Source organism: Chiloscyllium plagiosum, unplaced genomic scaffold (genome assembly GCF_037043375.1).
Source record: "Chiloscyllium plagiosum isolate Xiang-an unplaced genomic scaffold, Cpla_swu_hap1 HiC_scaffold_11, whole genome shotgun sequence".
Classification (NCBI taxonomy): domain Eukaryota; kingdom Metazoa; phylum Chordata; class Chondrichthyes; order Orectolobiformes; family Hemiscylliidae; genus Chiloscyllium; species Chiloscyllium plagiosum.
Window position 1 is genome coordinate 57,192,607 of NW_028270149.1, and position 26,619 is coordinate 57,219,225.

The window sequence follows — 26,619 nt, forward strand, 5'->3', positions numbered from 1 at the left end:
GTTGTTTTTCAAACTGGAGGACTGTTACCAGTGGAGTGCTACAAGGATCGATGCTGGGCCCTCTACGTTTTGTCATTTACATAAATGATTTGGATGCGAGCATAACAGATACAGTTAGTAAGTTTGCAGATGACACCAAAATTGGAGGTGTAGTGGACAGCGAGGAGGATTACCTCAGATTACAACAGGATCTGGACCAGATGGGCAATGGGCTGAGAAGTGGCAGATGGAGTTTAATTCAGATAAATGCGAGGTGCTGCATTTTGGGAAAGCAAATCTTAGCAGGACTTATACACTTAATGGTAAGGTCGTGGGGAGTGTTGCTGAACAAAGAGACCTTGGAGTGCAGGTTCATAGCTCCTTGAAAGTGGAGTCCCAGGTAGATAGTATAGTGAAGAAGGCGTTTGGTATGCTTTCCTTTATTGGTCAGAGTATTGAGTACAGGAGCTGGGAGGTCATGTTGCAGCTGTACAGGACATTGGTTAGGCCACTGTTGGAATATTGCATGCAATGCTGGTCTCCTTCCTATCAGAAAGATGTTGTGAAACTTGAAAGGGTTCAGAAAAGATTTACAAGGATGTTGCCAGGGTTAGAGAATCTGAGCTACAGGGAGAGGCTGAACAGGCTGGGGCTGTTTTCCCTGGAGGGTCGGAGGCTGAGGGGTGACCTTATAAAGGTTTACAAAATTATGAGGGGCATGGATAGGATAAATAGACAAAGTCTTTTCCCTGGGGTCGGGGAGTCCAGAACTAGAGGGGATAGGTTTAGGGTGAGAGGGGAAAGATATAAAAGAGACCTAAGGGGCAACTTTTTCACACAGAGGGTGGTACGTGTATGGAATGAGCTGCCAGAGGATGTGGTGAGGCTGGTACAATTGCAACATTTAAGAGGCATTTGGATGGGTATATGAATACGAAGGGTTTGGGGGGATATGGGCTGGGTGCTGGCAGGTGTGACTAGATTGGGTTGGGATATCTTGTCGGCATGGACGGGATGGACCGAAGGGTCTGTTTCCATGCTGTACATCTCTATGACTCTATGACTCTATAGATCTAGGACTTCAGTGAGTTCTGTACTCAGTGGCTGAAAAATGAATGGAAAGACATTTTTGACTGAAGACATAGTCAGCTCCTTACATATTAAAAATCTGCACTGGTAGCAGTTCTCATTGCAGAATCATGTGAAACCTCAGGTTGCAAAATTAGTCTATGAAAGTATCCTAATGAAACATCTCCATGAGATTGCCGAATAACGTTCTTGAATTTCCATGGGCACATTGAGGATGTAGGAGGATATCTCATACAAAATGCCTGTGCATCAAGCAAGAAGAAATATTGCTATGATTCACAAAAGTCCAAATCAGGCAACTGAAATTGGATAATGAATATCATGGCTCCATTATTCAACACCTGCAGTCTGGTGCATTTCAAAGGGACAGGAAGACGGCCAAAAAAGATAAAGTTAGCAGCTGATGGCTTCATGATCTTGGAAAAGTTTTTACTCAGTGAACATTTCATTGGCAAGGCACCAGATGTAGAATCGAGATTGGCATGCCTCATTATTTGAGCTGTGTGTTCCTTAATTCTTTGATCAAGACGCAACAACTGCTAAATGCAAGAGCTAGAAAAGAATCCAGTTATTAGTAAAATATTGCCGTTGTGTTTTTTCAACATGCTTAACAATATATAACTAAAATTTATTCAATTTCCTTGTGCCTACGATTGTTGTCTTAGAATAATATTGACCTTGTATTTTACAAGGTCTTTTACTTTAAATGTAAAAGCACAAAATATTTATGAATGGTAATGGATCAATAATAGAAAGAAGCAAGTACTTTCCATTTGTAGATTACTAAAGAATACAAACTATATTTAACCTTTGCCAGAGTAAGGAGCTTCAGTTTAGGAAGCAGGCTTGTTACAATGTTTCAATCTTCATTTAAGTAGCAAGTTATCTCCAGTCAGATAAAGCACATCTGAAAGTCTGATGCAGAGTAAAAGTGGACATTTTGATCACACTCTTGCAATTGTCTTTTGTTTACAAGTGTAGTGTTAGAGGATTGGAATGTCACAAATGTTACACAATATTTAAATGGATGAGAAACAAATCTGGTAACTATATATCAGTCAATCTAATGTTAGCAGAGAAAAATTCAAGAACCTGTAACTCAGATCAAAATTAATTGTCCTTTAGTTAAATGTGGATTAATTAATTACAAGTTACACCTGACAAACCTAATTGATGTTATGAATGAAATAACATAGTGTTGATAAAGGTAAAACAGTTGATGTGTATTTGTAATTTTTCCAGTGAGTGTCCAATTCTAAAAGGGATGGAAAATAGATTACATTGGCTTCTGAAAAATGATAGTAATGAAAATCTAAAGAAGGGAATTGGACCAATGGGTAAGGTAGAGGATTATAATAAAAGCAGAAGATGCACTGAGGTCTGCCAGCAGCTTGTACTGGAAGCTACACATATTAACACACAGGTCCCTGTTCTTTGTAAACAAATAGAAAATGTATATGTTCTGCACCTGCTTCAACTCAACAAAATGAGTGACACCATTTGCTGATTCATTTCTCATGGCATGGCCTGACGAATCAGAGTCAAGTTGAAAATCAATGTTAATGGATGCATTCTCCTAGCAACATCTAGACTAGTATTTTCCTCTCAAGCGGCTTAAATGTTGGTCTTCCCCTCTGTTACTGGCTTTCTCCAGTTGAGATTGTGTTAACCCTCCTCCGTGCAATATGCAACATAGTGATATTGATACTGGATTGGAAATTCCTTACACATTTTATTTGAGAAATTAAGATGGAGTTAAGTTTGAGAAAGTTTGAGCAATTTGAAAGATTGTTCCATGTGCAGATTATATCCAGGTACACAAGAAGTCAAAGCTGTAAGTAATTGAATAAAATTGCAATGAAGACATGTTCAGGACATATTCAACTCTAACAAGGAGGACTGGTGTAATTTCAAATGAAAGTTACGCATTTAACAAAAAGCTAACAAAATAAATGTGAAGATAAAATCAATGCTTTACTCACCATGGTATGCTTTTACTGTCCATCTGGGACAGCAAAACTGTAGCACTGGGGAATTTTTTGAAAGGTCCAGGTGATTGTTATTCACAATCTTGGGGTTATGTTAGAACTAAAACTAGTTCAGGTGTATGGAAATCCTCAAATGCTTATATTTTGTGTGTAGAAACAGAGATTGATGTTATCAACAGGAAAATCAAGAGTTTCCTTAGAAAGCAAGAAAAATAGTACACAAAGGATGGCAGTAACAGGGCTGGTAACATAATTCCAGTGCCTACAGTGAAAATCAATGTCAGACATTCCCAACTTACTTTCATTGTTGATACAGCTGCAGCAATATCTGTCATTTCAGAAAGATCTCTTAAAGAAAACTGGTGTGACATGGTTGAGTTATTTCAATAACATTATTCCATACCAGGTCAAGCTAATGTCATGTGGAATACAATGATACATCCTAATGCCTGCCATTGATAGTAGGAGGAGGGAACAAAGACTCAGATCTTTCCATCTCCAGATCATCAGGGATCAGATGTATGACCCGAGGTGTGCATTCAGGACTTCTGCAAAAATATCTGATCTTGAGCTAGAGTTGAGACTTCAGACTGTTCTAACGCACATTCCTGAATAGTTACCCAGGGACAGTCAGACTGAAAGAATCTTGTCTAACTCTTGGATAATTACATAATTGACTATTCCCCATCCCAACACTGATGATGATCAAACTGACACCCCTCTTGAACTCCCTAGTTAATCCCCCAGACCACTCCATAACTAGCCTTTGACCCTACATGACCACCAATCATGACCACCCAATAAACCCCTTGACAAACTGAGTATTCCTCAACACCCAACTAATACTCATAACATATCTTAACTGCTCCTCCCACCGAGGATAATTCCCAATGACCCAACTAACCTGACTGCCCCTACCAGCTCTCCCTTATTTATCTCATCCAACCACTAACATTCATCTATTCACCAATGTCCACACTTCCATACACCCAAAACATCCACATTTCATCTTCAAACATATGGCAACACGTGGTGAAAAAAGGATGCATCTTTGGTCTAGCTCCTGAAGCTGGAGCATTGCAATGGAATTCTCCAATGGATATTTTGTTCTGCATTTCTGGAGAAGCTGGACTCAGAAGAGCTGTCAAGAAATATGGAACAACATATTCTATAATTATTATTACAGCACAAAATTATTACAAATACTATGTGGGCAAAATAAAAGGATAAGAAGGAATTGGCTTAAGGAGATATAGTTAAACTGGGCTGATTTATTTAGAGTAAGGAACAGTAAAATGAGATCTGACATTGAAGAGGTGGTAAGGGAGCACAAAGTGGTCTTCGACAAGGGGGACCATGTGATGAAATAAGGCATCACAAACTGAAGTCAAGATAGAGGACAAAGTACAGCCGATGTTTTGCAAGGCTAGATTAATGTCAATGCATTGCTTAAAAATGTCGGTAAAGAACTGGATAGATTAGAATGAATAATGGCAATTAAGAAAGAAAAAGTTGTGGTATATGTCTCACAATGAGAATTGATCTGAACAGGGTTTCTTTCATTTGAAACAGAAAGGACTTCAGAACATAAGAATTTGGGGACTGCTTATAACCCCAATCCCATCCACCACAACAATAGGGAATAATAAAAATAAGGTCTTAAAATCATTTATGATACAGCAGGAGGCCATTCAGTCCATCAAGTCCTGCTGGCTGTCTTTGGAGCGATCAAGATAGTCCCTGTCTATCTCTCAATTCCATTCAGCCTGAAGGCCCATTTTCTTCAATTGTCTATCCAATGTTTGTTTGAAATCATTGATTGTTTCCACTTCTACCTCCTTGGTTTGCGCTGAAGTCTATGCTATTACCGAAAAAAGTTTTCCTCACATTTTCCCTGCACTTCTTGCCCAAAATCTTGAACTTGTATTTCCTCATCATTGTGTTGTCACCTGTTATCTTGGGAATGGGTTGAATGTTTTAAATGAGAAGTGATGCAACTAGATGTCCTTCCCCTCCATGTTTCTAATATGCTCATGACCTACTTAAATGGATGCAGTGGTGATGCATTTACTTGACATTTTCATAAATATAAATGCTCATTGACTGAACCTGTCATGTGAATGACCAGAACTTCATGGCCAATCCAAAGCTTTCTGAGATGGGCTTTCTTGAGTAATAGGCTAAAGTCCATATACAGCCAAATCATGCACCTTGGAGTTGTTGATGTCAGTGGGGAAGTATTCTCCATTTTCTGTTCATGTGGTAAGATGGAAAATCACACCATCCAAACGATTTGGGTCACCAATATTAATTGTTTTTATTCAGTAATGGGTGTGGGTATTGCTGGCTGGGCTACATTTATTGCTCATCCCCAGTTACCATTGAGAAGGTGTTGACCAGCTGCTCTGTTGAACCGTTGCTGTCCATTCAGTATATGGATATCCACAATGCTGTTGGCAGGGGAATTTGTGATTGTGAACCAAAAACAGTGAGGAGAGGGAAAAATATTTCAAAGTCAAGACAGTGAGTAGCTTGGAGAACAGGTTGCAGATTGTGGTGTCCCATGTACAGTATCTGTTGCCCTTATGGAATTGGTCATAGGTTTGGAAGGTGCTCTCTAAGGTTCTTGGTGACGGTCTGAAGTGCATCTTGTAGATAGCACACACTGCTATTTCTGAGCATCAGTGGAGGAGGGAGTGAATGTTTGTGGATGTGGTGTTTGTAAGCTAAATTATTACATTTCAGGTATAGTATATTTTTAATGCAAAAGCCATATTCTTTAGTGGAGAGAGAGTGCAGTATATTGCAAGACATGAGCATTTGTTATATTGTCTCTTTGTTGCTTACACTGTTGGGGAGATGATAATGAAGTAGTTTGATAATGTCTATCTGTGCTTGACCATGTGTTAGTCTTATTCAGCACAATACACATCATCCTGGTCCTGAACTGTTCCTTAATTCTCCGTGATTTTACACACCAGTTCCCAAAACTAGAAAATTCAGTACCCTGTACTTTCAAAAGCTTAGCCTAAGCAGCAGTAAATCAAAAGCACCCTGCCTGCAAGTTGTGCCCCCTTGCACCTTCACACATATTCTTTGGTGAATGAATATATAAAATAGACGTTTGTAATCAGAGTATTAAATCAGCCATAGGACAGCAACAGTTCAGAGGCTCACAGCTCAAGTAGGGAATGTCTACACATTTATTCTGCAAAGCCCATGTCAGAAATGACTGGAGGAACACTGAAGAGACAAAAATAAACTGCAGATGCTGGAATCCCAAGTAGACAGGCAGGAGGCTGGAAGAACATAGCAAGCCAGGCAGCAACAGGAGGTGGAGAAGTTGACGTTTCGGGTGTAACCCTTCTTCAGGAATGGGGGGGGAGGGCGTAGAGGGAGCTGCAGATAAAGCGAGTGGCGGGGGCAGGATGTTGAAGTTGGATAGGTGAAGACAGATAGAGAGTACAACCTGGTTGGTCAATGGGAGGAATGAATCCAGTTGGTGGCAGGGAGCAGTGGAAGGGAGGGGGCGGAGCTGGGAAGGAAGGTTATTTGAAACTGGAGAACTCAATTTCAAATAACCTCCCTTCTCATCCCCCCAACTCCCTTTTCAGCTCCGGCCCCTCCCTTCCACTCCTCCCAATCACCAATGGATTTGCTCCGCCCATTGACCAAGCAGGTTGTACCCTCTACCTGTCTTCACCTATTCCCACTTCACCACCCTGGCCCCCACCGCCCACTTTATCTGCAGCTCTCCCTACACCCCACAATCCTGAAGAAGGGTTACACCTGAAATGTCGACTTCTCTACCTCCTGATGCTGCCTGGCTTGTTGTGTTCTTCCAGCCTTCTGCCTGTCTATGGAGGAACAGCAAGCCCCATTCTTCGGTCCAATGTCTTCAGTAGTACCATCCCCAAGAACGCTTCAGACCCACATTTCACACCCAATGACTCTATAATGTAATTTAATTTCTTTGGTGAATATGTTATATCAATTTAAACTATTATGGATCAAAAATTCTTTATTTAGATTACAGGGCAAGTTAGATACTCAACAAACAGTAAAAAAAACTGAGTGGAGTACTTGGGAGGGTGAACTATTAAACTTTGCAGAATGTGTCATTTCCATGTGTTGTTCCAGCTGAAGCCAATAAAGAATCCACCAGAAGTATATTCATTGCTAATGTTGTCTTATTGCTCAAGCTGGAATGTTTAGCTTCACCTTTGAATTCATAAATGTTTAGAGCTGGTTTAAGATGCTGACTGAAAATTTTCTAGTCCAATAATTTTGAAAGTTGATATGTTTGTTTGCTGAAACATTTTTAAATTATGAACAGTTGTGTTATTTCTCATGGTCCGTTGTCAGTATATGTTTAACGAAGATGCTCATAATATCATTACAGTTTCATAGCTTGTGATCTGAGGGTATAAAGACATCAAATTCCATTTTACCTCAGATCATTTGGAAGCATGTTTCTCTGTTGCATCCTAATAGTAGCTCAGAAACTTATGTGCTTGTGAAATGTCATATTTGCAGATAATATCTGGTTACAATAAATGTTAGCTGAATTCTGCAACACCATGATATTTGTACCTAGTTTCCTATGTTACAGAAGATAACATAAGCACTGCTGCATTAGTTAACACACTCAGTTGAAGGCAAACACACAGTGTGTAGCAACAGGGGCTATATAGAAAAGACACCAATAAGGTGGTGACAGATACTTGGGAAGCTAATTGAAGACTGACTGAACAACAGCCTTGGAGGTCAGAGAATTCAGACAAAAAGATGGTTTCTTACTGTTAAGCAGCACCAGTTCCTGTGAGGACAGACAGCTGTATGCGTCTTTAGAGGACATTGGCCACAAGATAATACAGATAATGTCTTTTTGATTAGACTATATATTCTTTCAAGATAAAAGAAAATCCAAAGATTGTCTCAATTAGAAGGAAAATAAGAAGGTTGAATTGCACTTTAAGTTGAGACACAAGGCCGTTGCAGTGCAGAACAGAAAGCTGGATGGGTAAAATGCACTGTTCCTAAAAATGGATACAATGGATCTGTCATAACAGTAGCTTCAAAATCTTTGTCAATAAGGCAGGAACATGTTTAATTTACATCAGACAAAAGATGGGACACGTGTTTCAAGATGATACAATACAATGATTTTAATGTTGAATGATGGATAACAGAAACCTCATTATGGACTCAGAATCCAGTGACGACCTTAGTGAATTACAACTGTTCAAACAATTATTTTATGGATTAGGTGATAGAAAATTCCAAGAAAAGAGCTCTCTAAAAATCTTGTTTACCATTGGCAAGGAGGAACTTCATGAAATTAATACATTTAGTCTTTCTATGAACATCAGAAATATTTAGAGAGGACCTGGAAGGCTTTTGAAGATAAAGGTAAAGGTTTGCTTCAGGATTAACTCCACTTCATGTCATTCAGTCTAATGATAAGCTTATTGAATGAGGCACGCAGCAAAGACCATGAGAGTGACTTTTCTAAAGTCAGCTGTCAGACAGGCTCGTTGAGGTAATTATCATCTCTACAACAATTAAAGCTTTTAGACAAGAACTTTGGGGCGAGAAAAACAGCCATACTATTGATGCATCACTTGAGGATAGATGCAAGTATGAAGCCTTTGTGTAAGGCAAAAAACAATTAATGCTTTAGCTGCAGCCAGATATTATCTGCAAATATGACATTCCACAGGCATGTAAGTTTCTGGGCTACTGTTATAGTCAGCAAAGAGCGCCAAACCAACAAAATCTATAACAGGTCCAACATACATAGAAAATATTGGAGAAACTCAACAGGTCTGGCAACTCTGTGGAGAGAGAGGGTTACGTCAGACTCAAAACTCTGTTTCTCTTTCCATAGATGCTGCAAGACTTGCTGAATTTTCCCAACAGCCTCTTTGTTTGTTTCAGATTTCCAGCATTCGCAATATTTTGTTTTTATGTTATCGTAACTGATACAGTTTGTCACATCTACACAAAAGTTGTCTAGTGTTTCTTCATAGCTGCAAAACATATGGCACCAAGGGATATTGGACACATGTATGTGAGAAACCCTGTTCCAAAGACCTCTGATCAGAACCCACATGAACAAAAGATGGTACAATAGAATTATAGAGCATAGAGTCATCAAACTGTACAGCATGGAAACAGATCCTTTGGTCCAACTTATCCATACTGGTTAGGTATCTTAAATTAATCTAATTCCATTTGCCAGCATTTGGCCCATATTCCTCTAAACCCTTCCTATTTATATACCTATCCAGATGCCTTTTACATTTTGCAATTGTACCAGCCTGCACCACTTCCTCATGCACTACACCCTGATTGGAAATGTTGCTCCTTAGGTCCCTTTTAAATCTTTCCCCTCTCACCTTAAACCAATGCCCTATACATTTGGACTCTTCTATCCTGGAAAAAGACCTTGGCTATTCACCCTATTCATACCCCTCATGATTTTATAAACTGCTGTAAGGTCATCCCTCAGCCTACAACACTTCAGGGAAAATAGTGCCAGCCTATTCAGCCTCTCCCTATAGCTCAAACCCTCCAACCCTGGCAACATCCTTGTAAATCTTTTCTAAACCCTTTCAGGTTTCACAACAACCTTCCTATAGCAGGGAGAAGAGATTTGCACACAATATTCCTAAGTGGCCTAACCAATGTCCTGTACAGCCACAACATGACTTCTCAATTCCTATACTCAGTGCACTGACCAATAAAGGCAAGCATACCAAATGCCTTCTTCATTATCCTATCTAACTGGGACTCCACTTTCAAGAAACCATGAACCTGCACTCCAAGATCTCTTTGTTCTGCAACACTCCCCAGGACCTTACTATTAAGTGTATACATTCTGCCCTTCCAAAATGAAGCACCTCACATTTACTTAAATTAAACTCCATCTGCCACTCCTCAACCAATCAGCCCATTTGATCAAGGTCCCATCAAATCATGGAATTTTAGAGGACAGAAGGAGGTCACTTGGCCCACTGTGTCTGTCCAACCTCCCAAAAGAGCTACCCAGCTAGTTCCAGCCTTATCTCCATAGCTCTTTAATTTCATCATATTCAAACATATATCCAACTCTGTTTTTAAACCTTCTAAGGAATCTGCCTTCACTACTCTCCCAGGCAGTGCTTTCCAAATCGTAATAACTCTCAGAATAAAGATGTCTTTCCTTATCACACCCCTAGCTCTCTTGCTGACAATCTTGAAATTGTGACCCAAAATTGTTCCTAATTTCAAGACCCCTAATCTCAAAAAGGTCACCTCTTAATCTTTTCTGGTCCAGATAATAAGCCCAATTTTTCTAATATTTCTTTATATCTAAAAGTCTTCATTCCTGTTTTCATTTTAGTAAATGTCATTTGCACCCTCTGCAGGACTTTAACATCCTTCTTTAAATAAAGATGTCCAGAACTGAACACAATACTCCAAATGTGGTCTGGCTAATGATTTATAGAGGTGCAGCATCACTTCCTTGTTTTTATACTTCATGCCTCTATTTATAAACCCAAGGATCCTATAAGCTTTCTTAACAACTGTTTGAACTTACCTGGCCACCATTAGAGAATCATGTCGGTGAACCTCAATGTCCCTCTGCTCCTGTACTCCCCTCAATTGAGGCGGTATTGTCTCTCCATGCTTCTTCGACCAAAAATCATGACCTCACATTTTTCTGCATTAAAATTCATCTGTCAAGTGCCTATCCATTTGGCCAATGTGTCAATGCCTCTCTGAAGTCACTCAGCGATATACTCAGAATTCACCATTCTCCCTAGCTTAGTATTATCTGCAAATTTAGAGATTTTGTGCCCAACACCCATCTCCAAATCATTCATATAAATCAGAAAAAGCAAGGGTAGCACAACTTTCAACTCATCTCCAGTCTAAGAAATGCCATCTCTACCTTCCGTTTGTTTTTAATTTTTTTAAACTGTCTTATAATCCATGCTGCCAAGGACCCGTCAATCCAAACATTTCTAATTTGCTTACCATCCTGCCATGTGGCACCATATTATCACTGTATCATAATTGACCTGAGCGTTTAAAGGTCTCTTACTTCATCTTATCTCAAATCACTTGAAATGCAGCATTCTATGGGAAGGATGTTCCACTTTTGTAACTGATAACTTAATATTACTTCAGACACTTATAATACTTCAACTCCCCCTTTCACTCCATCAAGGACATGCAGGTCCTGGGCCTCCTCCACCGCCAAACCGTTACCACCCGACACCTGGAGGAAGAATGCCTCATATTCTGTCTTGAGACCCTGCAACCACATGGGATAAATGTGGATTTCAACAGCTTCCTCATTTCCCCTCCCCCCCACATTATCCCAGTCCCAAGTCTTCAACGTGGCACCGCCCTCCAGACCTGTCAATTACTCCTTCCCAACCTATCACCTTCTCCCTCACCTCCATCCACCTACTGCTTTCTCAGCTACCTTTCCCCAAACCCCATCCCCTCCCATTTATCTCTCAGCCACGACCCACAAGCCTCATTCCTGAAGAAGAGCTTATGCCTGATTCTCCTGCTCCTCGGATGCTGCCTGACCTGCTGTGCTTTTCCACTGCCACACTCTCAACTCTGACCTCCAGCATCTGCAGTCCTCAGACACTTATATGCCTGATGAATGTAATGTTTACAGATAATAGTTACTTGTAGTAAATATCTGTTGGATTCTTCAATACCACAATATCCATGACCAGTAGCCTAGGTTGTGTGAGATTATATAAGCATTTTCACAGAAAGTAAATCATCCTGTTGGAGGCAAGCTCACAGCTAGAGTCACCTGGAAATTGGTGTTCTTATTGCTGAAAGGTATAATATGCATGTGACAAGAACCAACTAATTCCTTAATGGAAGGGCACCACTCAATGTCCCTCGAGCACAAACCACCAAGGATTATGCACGACAGCAGCTTCCAGAAGTAGAAGTCATGTAGTGCTATCATGATTGTTGCAGGGCTTCCCAACAGTTGCATGGCCTCTTGGCTGTGCAGCTTAGGGGGAATGTTCACACCACACAAAAAATTGGTTAGGTTACCTCAAAGTTGCCCAGCTGCATTTCTGAAACCAATGTCAGGCCCATTTCCTCTGGAATGTCAGGGCCTCATGTCAATTTACATCATGACCAAATATAAAAACCTATCAGTCAAGTCAGGACCCAAGGAGGGAGGAAAGCGGGAAAAACTGTTATCCACCTGAAATCTGAGTTTGCTAGAACAGGACAGCTTCTCCTAGCTTGACATTGAAACTGTGGGCTGCTGCAAATCACACATCCACCTCTCCACTCTAGATATTCCCCGTCTTTCCGTGATTACCACACGGTCAGTTTTACCAACCCAAGAAGCCAACATTTTGCCTTTTCTATTATTTGTTCATTAGATTAGGCTGTCACTAGGCCAGCATTTATTTTGCCTCCCAAGCTACCAAGGAAGCAGTTAAGAGCCAACCACATTGCTGTGGGTCTGGAGTCATGTGGAGGAAAATGACGTAAGGATGGTAGATTTTCTTCCCTTAAAGTCATTAGCAAATCAAATGGGATTTTACAACAATATACAGAAATTGTACAGTCACCATTAGACAAGACCATTAGACAAGATTCTCATTTCAGATTTTTATTGAATTCAAATTTCACCATCTGATTGCATTTGAACCTATGTCTCTCGAGCTTTAGTTGTGAGTTACCAGTACAGCTCCCTTTAAGTATCTCTTTAGGCTAGTACCTCCGAGTCATCATTAGTATTTCCTTTCACACCGATTGCATCCTAATCTTACAAGAGCTCCAACTGACCTGGTCAATGTGCTAATGGTTACCACCATTGGGTTCATGTCCATAAAGGATACAACTCAATTTCTATGCAATTGTGACCTTCAGCCACCATATGTGCAGAACACAATAATAGTTAACACAAACATGGGAAGCGAAATATTTTCAATTCTAACATTGTTAAGAGTGGTACGTTTCCAGTAATCTTGCCCTGAAACGAGAATAGTCTGTAATATTTAGCACATTTTTTAAAATTAGTAATTGTTGTAGCTCTGTTATGCTGAATTATCTGAGGCAGTGAAGTATTGAAGTGGTTAATTTGCATTGGTAGTCTTTTATATCCAACCCCAGTGAATTGTCTGAATTTATCGTATTAACTTGATTATGTCTCTATTCACAGACATTACTCAGAGTGGATAGTGATGTTGGGTCACATCCACCATCCATGCATAATTTAATATTGTCTGCTTAGTGCATCTCAGTCTTTCACAACTGAGAGCCCCATTTAGAAAGAAAATGCCTGCGTTGAGATAAAAGCAATCTGCCTTTCTAATCGGAGGCAGGAAGCAATCCTGAGTGAAAAGGAAATGGCATTTTGATCAATGTGCTCATCTCCTAACAACAAGTTAGCAGGAGGTACTTTTGTAGGGAACATTGATGATATCGCTGCAGTATATTAAAACAAAACACCCTGCATTGCTCAGAATGCCATCTTATGGGGTAAAATGTTGAAAAACAAAACAGTATCTGATTGAAACATATTCTTTTGCCATAACCTACTGATACAACAGAGTGCAAAGGTGGGTTTGAAGATATTTTAAAATGTCATCTTTACTATTGGTGTTTCACTCTTCTTTCTGTTGTGAATTGATTCTCATTTTAAAATCTCTGCAAGATTCAAAAAGGATAGTTAAATTTAATTACCTATGTAGAAACACAGAAATGTAGCAAATGTAGACATTCGCCCCATCAAGCCCATTTGCCATTCAACATGATCAAGGCTGCTCCTCTATCTCAACCCCATACTCCCACTATCACCCTTTCCTCACAGCACCTTTAGCCTCTAGAATCTATGTATTTATATCTTAAGTATACTCAGTAACTTGGGATTCAGAGTCAGCTGTGATAAAGAATTCTATAGTTTCACCACCCTCTGAGTGAAGAAATTTCTCCTCATCTCAGTCTGAAATGGTGAAATGACTTATCCTAGTACATTGCACCTTATTCTGGACTCCCCAAACTTGAAAAACATCATCCCTCCATCTAATCTGGTCACCCTGTCAGAATTGTTAATGCTTCAATGAAATCCCATCTCAGACTTCTAAATTCTAATCATCCTGGGGCAAGTCAACCTCAGACAACCAACCTGCGATCCTAGGTATCAGTCTGGTGAACTTTAACAGCACTCACTCTGTGTCAATATTTATTCATATTCTCTGTTTCCAGTTTGTGAACCAATTCTCGATTGATTTTGCATAGAACATAGAACAGTACAGCACAGAACAGGCCCTTCAGCCCACGATGTTGTGCCGACTACTGATCCTCATGTATGCACCCTCAAATTTCTGTGATTATATGCATGTCCAGTAGTCTCTTAAATGTCCCCAATGACCTTGCTTCCACAACTGCTGCTGGCAACGCATTCCATGTTCTCACAACTCTCTGTGTAAAGAACCTCCCTCTGACATCCCCTCTATACTTTCCTCCAACCAGCTTAAAATTATGACCCCTTGTGTTAGTCATTTCTGCTCTGGGAAATAGTCTCTGGCTATGACTCAATCTATGCCTCTCATTATCTTGTATACCTCAATTAGGTCCCTTCTCCTCCTCCTTTTTTCCAATGAAAAAAGTCTGAGCTCAGTCAACCTCTCTTCATAAGATAAGCCCTCCAGTCCAGGCAGCATCCTGGTAAACCTCCTCTGAACTCTCTCCAAAGCATCTACATCTTTCCTATAATAGGGCGACCAGAACTGGACGCAGTATTCCAAGTGCGGTCTAACCAAAGTTTTATAGAGCTGCAACAAGATCTCATGACTCTTAAACTCAATCCCCCTGTTAATGAAAGCCAAAACACCATATGCTTTCTTAACAACCCTGTCCACTTGGGTGGCCATTTTAAGGGATCTATGTATCTGCACACCAAGATCCCTCTGTTATTCCACACTGCAAAGAATCCTATCCTTAATCATGTACTCAACTTTCAAATTCGACCTTCCAAAATGCATCACCTCCCATTTATCCAGGTTGAACTCCATCTGCCATCTCTCAGCCCATCTCTGCATCCTGTCAATGTCCCGCTGCAGCCTACAACAGCCCTCTATACTGTCAACAACACCTCCAACCTTTGTGTTGTCTGCAAACTTGCTGACCCATCCTTCAATCCCCTCATCCAAGTCATTAATAAAAATTGCAAACAGTAGAGGCCCAAGGACAGAGCCCTGTGGAACACCACTCACCACAGACTTCCAGGCAGAATATTTTCCTTCTACTACCACTCGCTGTCTTCTGTTGGCCAGCCAATTCGGTATCCAGACAGCTAAGCTCCCCTGTATCCCATTCCTCCTGACCTTCTGAATGAGCCTACATGGGGAACCTTATCAAATGCCTTGCTGAAGTCCATATACACCACATCCACAGCTCGACCCTCATCAACCTTTCTAGTCACATCCTCAAAGAACTCGATAATGTTTGTGAGGCATGACCTGCCCCTCACAAAGCCGTGTTGACTGCATTTCATCAAGCCATGCTCTTCCAGATGGTCATAAATCCTATCCCTCAGAATCCTTTCTAACACCTTGCAGACGACAGATGTGAGACTTATTGGTCTGTAATTGCTGGGGATTTCCCTATTTCCTTTTATGTAGGAATTCATCAAAATATTTCTGAAAATCCAAATGTACCACATCCTCGGAAATCTCCAGTAGGTTTATCAAGCAAGATTTCCTTTTCATGTATCCATGCTGACTGAGTAATGTCATTGGTATTTTTGAAGTGTTCACATCCTTTATATTAGATTCTAGCATTTTCACTTCCACAGATTTTAATTTATCTGGTTTCTAGTTCCCTATTTTCTTCCCCTTGTCTTGTTTTATATTTGCCCACTCTAATTTTCTGAGACAATTCCACAATCTACAAAATTTTGGAAGATGACGTCCAACATATCCGTTATTTCCATGGCCACCTTGTTTCGCACCCTGGGATATGGATAATTAAGCCCTGGGAATTTATCAGCTTTATTAATTTCTCCAGCACTACTTGTTTTTTTACTAATACTAATCTCGTTTAACTCCTCAATCTCAACCGACTTTTGTCTCTTCGCATTTCTGTGAAGTTGTTCATATCTTCATCTGTGAAGACAGAACTACAGTAATTGCTTAATTTGTCTGCCACATCATTGTTCTGCTGCCATGTCATTTACCAATTCTCCTGTTTAAGATTTAAAGGGCCTACTTCATCTTCACTGTTATTTTTGCACACTTATAGAAGCTCTTACAGTCTGCTTTTATGGTCCCGGCAAGTTTACGTTCGTACACTGTTATCCCCTTCTAATCAACCTCTTGGTCACCCTGTGCTGATTTCTAAACTGCTCCAAATCCTTAAGCTTGCTACTTTTTCTAACAACTTAATATGAACTCTTCTTTGGAACAATTACTGTTCTTTAATTCTTTTGTTAGCCACAGTTGGGCCACTTTTCCTGTTATGCCCTTTCCACTGGAATGCCCTCTAATTAGGTTACCCAGTCTATCATAACCAACTCACCCCTCATACATTTGTTTCCTTTGCTAAGATTCAGGAAAATAGTTTCAGATTGGACCAGTCACTTTCTATCTATCATGTCATGGTTACTTTTTCTGAAGGACCTCTCCCAATATGATTGAGAATTAATTTGCTCTCAATCCACAATACAAATCTTGGATAGCTTGTCCCCTAGCTTGTTCCTCAACATACTCATCGAAAATCACATCTTTTGCACATTTCAGGATGCTATCAACATCCTGAGTGTTATCATTGACCAGAAACTCAACTGGACCCAACACATAAATGCAGTGGCTGCAAGTATAGATCAGAGGCTCGAATACTGCAGTGAGTAACACATCTCCTGACTCCTCAAAGCCTGTCCACCACCTACAAGGCTCAAGTAGTAGTATTACAGCTAATTTGGTTTGTCCAGTAAATATGTAAATGCGAGTCTACATGATTACTTTGCACTCTTATTTTCTACTTTCCTGTTTAATGCCATCCCACACCTTACTGATATCGTTTGGAGGCCTACTGTCAATTTCCAATAATGTTTTGTTCCTTGATGCTTCTTAGTACCAAATAGATTGAAGTTAAATATAGATTATCAGTGCCAATATATTTTCTCAGTATTACACTGAGGATATGTTTCACTGACCACAATACCTTTCCTTTTTTGTCTGTCATTCCTAAGATTGAAAATCCTTAATATTCAGTTCTTAGTCCTAGTCATCCTGCATCCATGCCTCTGCAATTGCAATAACATCATACCCACTTACAACCTTTGCACAGTTGCTCATTTACCTGATTGCAAATTCAACCAGGTGTGGCATCAAGGAGCTGTAGCAAAATTTGAAGCATTGGCTATCAGGGGACAAACTCTCTGGTGGTTGGAGTCATACGTGACATCTGGGAAGATGGTCATGGTTGCTTTGGGTCAGTCATCTCAGCTCCAGAATATCTCCACAAGAGTTCTTCAGAATGGTGTCCTAGGCCCAACCATCTTTTGCTGCTTCCTCAATGAGTTCCCCTCCATCATAAGGTCAGAGTTCGCTGATGATTGTGCAATGGTCAGCACTATTCGTGACTCCTCAGATACTGAAGCAATCCATGTTCAAACGCAACAAGATGTGGACAATACTCAGGCTTGGGCTGACAAGTAATATTTGTGTCACATAAATGTCAGGCTATGACCAACACCAATAAGAGACAATCTAAGCACCCCCTCTTGACATTCAATGATGTTAGCATTACTGAATCCCCTGCTATCAACATCCTGAGTGTTATCATTGACCAGAAACTCAACTGGACTCAACATATAAATGCAGTGGCTGCAAGTATAGATCAGAGGCTCGAATACTGCAGTGAGTAACACATCTCCCGACTCCTCAAATCCTGTCCACCACCTACAAGGCACAAATAGTAGTGTGATGGAATACTCCCCACTTGCCTGGATGAGTGCAGCCCCAACAACACTCAAGAAGCTTGACACCATCTAGGACAAAGCAGCCTGTTTGACTGGCACTACATCCACAAACATCCACCGATGCTCAGTAAGCAGCAGTGTGTACAATCTACAAGTTGTGCTGCAGAAATTCATCAAAGGTCCTCAGACTGCACCTTCCAAACCTATGATCACTTCCATCTAGAAGGACTAGGGCAGCAGCTATATGGGAACACCACCACCTTCAAGTTCCCCTCCTCATCATCCTGACTTGGAAATATACCACCGTTCCTTCACTGTCGCTGGGACAAAATCCTGGAATTTTCTCCTTAATGGCATTGAGAGTCAAACCACAGCAAATGCACTGCAGCAGTTCAAGAAGACAGCCCACCAGCACCTTCTCAAGGGCAATTATGGATGGACAATAAATACTGGTCAGCCAGCAACACCACGTCCTACAAAAATGAATATTTTTTTTTAAAAATCCATGCATTCTGATACAATACTTATAGATTTGGCTTTTGAGATATTCACATTTGCTTTTTGGACAATGGATCTATTTTCTGCTAGCCCTTGTTTCCTCTGCTTATGAATTTTACTTTTTTGTTTACTTTCATTTCCATTTTTATTTCCCTCACTTTAGTTTCCTGCTCAGGTTCTGATCCCTCTGCCCCTGTAGTTTAAAATGTCCAAAAATTATTTGCAAACTCTCTTGCGAGGATATTGGTCCTGGTACAGCTGGGTCATACCCATCCACCTTCTACATATTGCATTTCCACAGAATCGGTCACAATGCCTCAAGAATCTAAATCATTCCCCCTCATACATCATCCCTTCGGCCACAATCCAATGAGTTTATTTTCCTATTCCTGATCTCACTAGATTGTGACATTAGAGGTATTCCTGAGATTGGTGTCTTTGAGGTTTTGCAACTCCTTATATTCTGTTTGCAGGATATCATTCCTCCTTTAGCTACTGTGGTGATACCGATATGGACCACAACTTCTTTCAGAACCTGATGAATCATGAATGTTGCTGAACATTGTGTAATCATCAGCAAGCATCCCCACATCTGACCTTATGATGGAGTGAAATTCATTGATGAAGCAGCTGAAGATGGTTGGCCCTAGGACACTCCCCTGCAGAACTCCTGCAGCAATATACTGGGACAGATGATGCAATTGCAGGAATCATAAAGCTATGATGCTGTCTTACAAATGGCTCCTTTCTTCACTGATATTGGCGCATCCTCCCTGACAGAATCAAACTGCTAACCATCAGTCAATGAGCTGCAGCTTGATCCACCTACTTTTCAAGCTCATTCAGTGGTCAAGACCAGTGCTTCTTCCACGAGCTAAATCTAATACTGACAGATGTTTCCTTTCCTCTGCTGATCATAGAATCATGAAATAGCAGAATCATTACAGTACAGAAAGAGGCCATTCATCCCATTGAGACTGCACTGACCCTCCAAAGACCATTCCACCCAGATCAAGTCCTCCAGTCTATTTCTGTCATCCCACAATTACCATGGCTAATCCACCCAGCCTGCACATCTTTGGACTGTGGGAGAAAATCAGAGCACCCAGGGGAAACTTACCTCAGTGCAACCAGTTACATGGAACAGCAGTTAATTATGCACTCACTGCTATTTAACTAGAAACAGTAATCTGTGTACAACTGAATAGCCATCAGTTTAATCTTGCATTTTTGCGTGCAAACTGCTGCTAGGAACCAAGTTTTCATAGCAGTCATTAAACATTGTGTACAGAAACCAATGCTCTGATATGTGGTATCTGAATCCTTGGTAATGCCTTTTGATCTGATATCTTACAAGCACACGGACACTGATCTTTATTAAATATTTAATGAATGATAAAGCCTCAATTTCACTAATACCAACATTTAGTGGGATGTTGGGTTTGTGCTCACCTCAGTGACTGATGTGCAGAGCAGTGAACACTTGGTGCATATGATTGCTGACTGAGTAACAATTCACTGTGTGTTCTGCAAGGAAACAAGTCAATAGAATCATGACATAAGCACTTATCACTAAATTCATGAAATGGGAGTCACAGGTTAGTCAAAAGGATTATTTCGCTTTCGACTATATTGTATCCAGTATTTCCACCTCTACACCTTCCTTATTTATCAGTATTATAAATGTCTGCAGATATATGTCTCTCAGCTATTTCCTCTTTCAGTTGGTGATGACACTGAGCTTGTTACTGAGTGAGATCAGCTTGTTACTCCTTTGGTTGCAGCATTTCCATAAGAGGAAAATGTTACATAGCTATGAACTCATTCTTAGGTAATGAGCTGCTGCTCAGTCAGGACGTGACAAATTCTGTGGAGTGGCACAGTCACCAGTTTACACTACTAGAATGCATCTACAAAGGGGACAGTATGCAATTGTGGTTGTACAAATCAGAAGCATGCACATCCTCAGTTTGCTTGTCACCCAAGTGCACTTCACAGTTTGAGTTGTTGTGTCTCTCCTGTGCATTATTGAAATCAGCCTTCCTCTCAAGGAGGAGACTACTTATGGAGCATATGTCAGGCAGCAGAACAGAGTACTGGCCAAGTACACCGAGGCTTATCTGAATGCAAAGTAACTTAGCCAGAGAATGTTTGAAAGTTCTCAGAATGCATTAGAATCGTGATTTAATTTTATTCACCTAATGAACCTGAGCTTCCACAAAGCATAGTGTTCAATAGTATGCATTAAAAATGGGCATATAGTTAAAGTCAATTTGAAGTAACGCACACATGAAAGAGAAATGCACTCAGTTTACAAACTTCGTGGTGATGACACAACAGCATTCAGTGCTTTACATTGGATGTTAACTTGGGGAGAAATAAATGAGTATGGAATGCAGAACCGGCAACTTAGAAGTGTTTCAAATATTGTCCCCAAGCTCCCCCTTCCACCTGAATTCTTCTTCTGTGGAAGAATCTTGTACATTTAGCATCAGCTTCAGCTTTTATAGGCAAGCTCTTCTCAAAATATAAATTAATTTGCTAATATGCTTTTACTTTCCTTCAATTCTTTGATGTGAGATTTTATCAGAGACTTCCTTGAATCCAAGTAAATTATATCCACTGAGTAATCTCTTTTATAAATTTTCTTAACCCCCGTCAGTGAATTCGAATAGGTTTACAACAAAATTAGCTATGCTGTCGAAGATCGTCTGTACTGCTTCAATCTATGTCTTACTCCTTTTCCATTATTCCGATTCCACTAACAATTCTTGAGTACTTGGTTACAGTCTCTATGCTTATGAAGTCTCTAAAATATTAACTGGAGCTATTCATTTCCTTTCATCTCCACAGACAGTCAGGGTGTGTCCAATCTATATCATGAAACATTTAAATATTTTACTTCACTTGTTTTATTTCAGATTTCCAGCAGTACTGTGCTTTATTGATGTTTGTGAATGGTATCTATTTCAATATCACTGGATCTGGAATCAGTTCACAATCTTTGTTCCTTATGAATAATGTGACAAATTCACTTCACATGTTTGCTTTCTTGGATTTCCATACCCCACCCACCCCTAACCCCACTCCACCAATCAACATAATGTAATGGCGTGGGGGGGGCGGGGGGGGGGGAACTATAACAATAGAAAGAAATTTGAGATACTGGAACATAAAATAATATTTCTAGACATTTTTAAGAAAATATTGAATGATCAAGATAGATTGAATATGGACGTAGTAATGTGGGGTTAGGAAAATTTCATTCATGCAAAGTCATAAAATTATGGAATGCTTTTCCACAAAGCGCGCTCACCATTGTCTTTGTTAAACAAAAATTGGAGCAACGTTTGAAGCAGAGAAAGATGCGGAGCTATAGGGTAATCAGAGGCATTGGTTTAGGTTGAATTACTTTAAGAAAGAGTACAATGGCACAAATGCCATGATTTTTCTCCCTATTCTCTGATTGATATTTGTTACAATTACTCTCAACTCACTTAATTGTGCTTTCCCCACAATTTTCTCTTGAATTCATGCTGGGCTATAGCGTTTTGAGTATGACAAGTCTCAGTCATTTGGTATATCAATATCTCTTTGTTCAACTCTATTATTACAGTTTAAAACAATAGAATGCACATGGTAGTACCATATGTCATCAATCTATAACGACATATTCCAACACTGCTGTGAACAAAAGGAATGAAACTTACTCAAACATATTAACCATCAACCTTTCGCATTTCTTTTAAATGTGAACCATCTGGACATTGTGAAGCATATTATAAAGTTGGATTAAATGACTTCTAAATACAAGCAAAATCCTGACTTACTGACAAATCTTTCCAAATTAATCCATTAAGACCAGAGAGGTTTCATCCAATGTACCTCTTAATTTCAGCCTTGAACCTAATCAACTTTCTGACAACATACTGCCTCTGTTAAAAATATCCATAAATGATGGTTCTGCTGAGGCAGTATAGAATCCACAGTTGACAGGGAGTGGTTTTCAAAATGGAAATAGTCTTCAAATGTTTTAGAATGAGCTCTTTGTTAAATATCTCTATTTTACATCATTTTCAATTTGTTAAAAAAAAATCCAAAAATAAGTGGCAAACCATTTTTCTCTTTCCCTGAAACCATTGGTAAGTACAGCCAAAATTAGGGAATATTTTATAATCGTTGAGATAATTTTCTCCCAGTCATGCGCATCAGGATGATATAATCACAGAAGGTTCAAATCAACCATATACACTGGCAATGGTAGGATCTTAAGTTAATAAAAGATTTCCTGTTGGGAAGTATCCAGAGTAGATCCTTTGCCAGCCAATACCTCTTAAACATATGTTCCAAATGATCCCCTGTCAGACAGTGGAGTTGTTCAATTAAATTTTGGAAACCGGTAAATAGCTGAAGACTTGGATCAAAGCCATTTTTTAATTTCAGAAGAAGAAAAGTTGGATAACAATTTATCTTAAACTGGTAGCTTTGTTAAGATGTCACTGTGAAATATGTGTGAAAGATTTAATACTGCATTTAGAAAATATTTCACAAAAATGTTAACTAAACACAAACAGGATTCAAAAGTAGAAAGGACTCACTGATATATAAATATAAAAGTTTACATAAGCAATTCTGAGTTGGAGGTCTTGCTGTGTGTTTCAATGTTGAGGGAACATGGAATCAATCTTAGAGAAAGAGTCAAGTCTTGTTTCCAAATCAAAAAAATCTCAACTAATTTCAACATAATTTCTTTTGTACCTAGTGATTTAAAAATACTTTTGTTTAAATGCTGATTGTCAATAACATTGTTTCATGAATTGAGGAGCAAACTCTGAGCAAGGAAGTCAAATTGACATATACAGTTAAATTCACAATTTTATTTCAATCTCTGGGGCTTTGTGGCTGCATTTCCACTGCTTTCATTCAGTTCCCTTGTACTATGAGGAACTCTTCATCAATCAGTTCCTTATTGGCATCACATACGTATTCAAAAGAGATAATCAACATAAGATCAATAAAAATATGTAGGAAAGGATCATGGATGTGAAGTAAATTGAATTCCCTTGAGCATTAGATTTTCTTTGGAGGATGTGATTGAAAGACTGGCTCTCTGAGCCACATAATAGCATTTCATTTGCAGTCTGTTTTAAAGCAGCTTAAGGCAGAGATAGAATCATAAAATCATAGAGATGTACAGCACGAAACAGACCCTTTGGTCCAACTTGTCCATGCTGACCAGATATGCCAACCCAATCTAGTCCCACTGGCCCATATCCCTCCAAATCCTTCCTATTCATATACCCATCCAGATGCCTTTTAAATGTTGCAATTGTACCTTCCTCCACCACTTCATCTGGCAGCTCATTCCATACATGTACCACCCTCTGTGTAAAAAGGTTGCCCCTTAGATCTCTTTTATATCTTTCCCCTCTCACCCTAAACCTATGCCCTCTAGTTCTGGTCTTCTACACCCCAGGGAAAAGACCTTGTCTATTTATCCTATCCATGCCCCTCATAATTTTGTAAACCTCTATAAAGGTCATCCCTCAGCCTCTGAGGTTTCAGGGAAAACAGCCCCAGCCTATTCAGCCTCTCCCTATAGTTCAATTCTTTCCAATTCTGGTAACATCTTGTAAATCTTTTCTGAACCCTTACAAGTTTCACAGCATCTTTCCAATAGGAAGGAGACCAGAATTATCTGCAATATTCCAAACGTGGCCTAATCAATGGCCTGTACAGCCCCAACATGACCGCCCAACTCCTGTACTCAATACTCTGACCAATAAAGGAAAGCATACCAAATGCCCTCTTCACTATTCTATCTACCTGCGACTCTATTTTCAAGGAGCTATGAACCTGCACTCCAAGGTCTCTTTGATCAGCAACACTCCCTCGGATCTTACCATTAAATGTAAAAATCCTGCTAAGATTTGCTTTCCCAAAATGCAGCACCTCGCATCTATCTGAATTAAACTCCATCTGCCACTTCTCAGCCCACTGGCCCATCTGGTCCAGATCCTGTCGTAATTTGAGGTAACCCTCTTCGCTGTCCACTACACCTCCAATTTTGGTGTCATCTGCAAATTTACTAACTCTACCTCTTATGCTCACATCCAAATCATTTATGTAAATGACAAAACGTAGAGGGCCCAGCACCGATCCTTGTGGCAATCCACTGGTCACAGGCCTCCAGTCTGAAAAACAACCCTCCACCACCACCCTCTGTCTTCTACCTTTGAGCCAGTTCTGCATACAAATAGCTCATTCTCCCTGTATTCCATGAGATCTAACCTTGCTAATCAGTCTCCCATGGGGAACCTTGTCGAACGCCTACTGAAGTCCATATAAATCACATCTACTACTCTGCCCTCATCAATCTTCTTTGTTACCTCTTCAAAAACCTCAATCAAGTTTGTGAAACATGATTTCCCACGCACAAAGCCATGTTGACTATCCCGAATCAGTCCTTGCCTTTCCAAATACATGCTGAAAATGTGTTGCTGGAAAAGCGCAGCAGGTCAGGCAGCATCCAGGGAACAGGAGAATCGACGTTTCGGGCATAAGCCCTTCTTCAGGAATGAGGAAAGTTTGTCCAGCAGGCTAAGATAAAAGGTAGGGAGGAGGGACTTGGGGGAGGGGCGTCGGAAATGTGATAGGTGGAAAGAGGTCGTGAGGGTGATAGGTCAGACTGGGGTGGGCGCGGAGAGGTCAGGAAGAAGATTGCAGGTTAGGAAGGCGGTGCTGAATTCGATGGATTTGACTGAGACAAGGTGGGGGGAGGGGAAATGAGGAAACTGGTGAAATCCGAGTTCATCCCTTGTGGTTGGAGGGTTCCTAGGCAGAAGATGAGGCGCTCTTCCTCCAACCGTCGTGTTGTTGTGGTCTGGCGATGGAGGAATCCAAAGACCTGCATATCCTTGGTGGAGTGGGAGGGGGAGTTAAAGTGTTGAGCCATGGGGTGGTTGGGTTGGTTGGTCCGGGTGTCCCAGAGGTGTTCTCTGAAACGCTCCGCAAGTAGGTGGCCTGTCTTCCCAATATAGAGGAGGCCACATCGGGTGCAGAGGATGCAATAGATGATATGTGTGGAGGTGCAGATGAATCTGTGGCGGATATGGAAGTTTCCTTTGGGAGGGAGGTGAGGGGGTAGGTGTGGGCGCAGGTCTTGCACCTCCTGCGGTTGCAGGGGAAAGTGCCGGGAGTGGAGGTTGGGTTGGTGGGGGGTGTGGATCTGACGAGGGAGTCACGGAGGGAGTGATCTTTACGGAATGCTGATAGGGGAGGGGAATATATCCTTGGTGGTGGGGTCCGTTTGGAGGTGGCGGAAATGACGGCGGATGATGCGCTGTACATGGAGATTGGTGGGGTGGTAGGTGAGGACCAGTGGGGTTCTGTCCCGGTGGCGGTTGGGGGGCGGGGCTCAAGGGCGGAGGCGCGGGAAGTGGAAGAGATGCGGTGGAGGGCATCATCTACCACGTTGGGGGGGAAATTGCGGTCCTTGAAGAAGGAGGCCATCTGGGTTGTACATTTTTGGAACTGGTCCTCCTGGGAGCAGATGCGGCGGAGACGAAGGAATTGGGAGAATGGGATGGCGTTTTTACAGGGGGCAGGGTGGGAGGAGGTGTAGTCCAGGTAGCTGTGGGAGTCGGTCGGTTTGTAGTAGATGTCCGTGTTGATTCGGTTGCCTGAGATAGAAATAGAAAGGTCGAGGAAGGGGAGGGAGGAATCTGAGACTGTCCAGGTTAATTTGAGGTCGGGGTGGAAGGTGTTGGTGAAGTGGATGAACTGTTCAACCTCCTCGTGGGAGCACGAAGCGGCGCCGATACAGTTATCGATGTAGCGGAGGAAAAGGTGGGGGGTGGGGCCAGTGTAGTTGCGGAAGATGGACTGTTCCACATATCCTACGAAGAGGCAGGCATAGCTGGGGCCCATGCGGGTGCCCATGACTACTCCTTTGGTTTGGAGGAAGTGGGAGGATTGGAAAGGGAAGTTGTTCAGGGTGAGGACCAGTTCAGTCAGTCAAAGGAGGGTGTCATTGGAAGGGTAGTGGTCGGTACAGCGGGAAAGGAAGAAGCGGAGGGCTTTGAGTCCTTCGTG

At 40.9% G+C, this 26,619-nt stretch overlaps 1 long non-coding RNA gene across 2 annotated transcripts in view; it reads right to left on the reverse strand.

The window, feature by feature from the left end:
• LOC122557490 (uncharacterized) overlaps positions 1-26,619 on the reverse strand; it is a 119,826-nt gene that overhangs the window by 12,178 nt on the left and 81,029 nt on the right. Inside the window, exon 1 of one of the 2 annotated variants that reach the window (XR_015758583.1) lies at positions 3,051-3,150. The exons of the other annotated variant lie outside the window; for it this stretch is intronic. This is a non-coding gene — a long non-coding RNA (uncharacterized LOC122557490). Of the gene's footprint in view, positions 1-3,050; positions 3,151-26,619 lie in introns of those variants that run through there. 2 annotated transcript variants of the gene reach the window in all.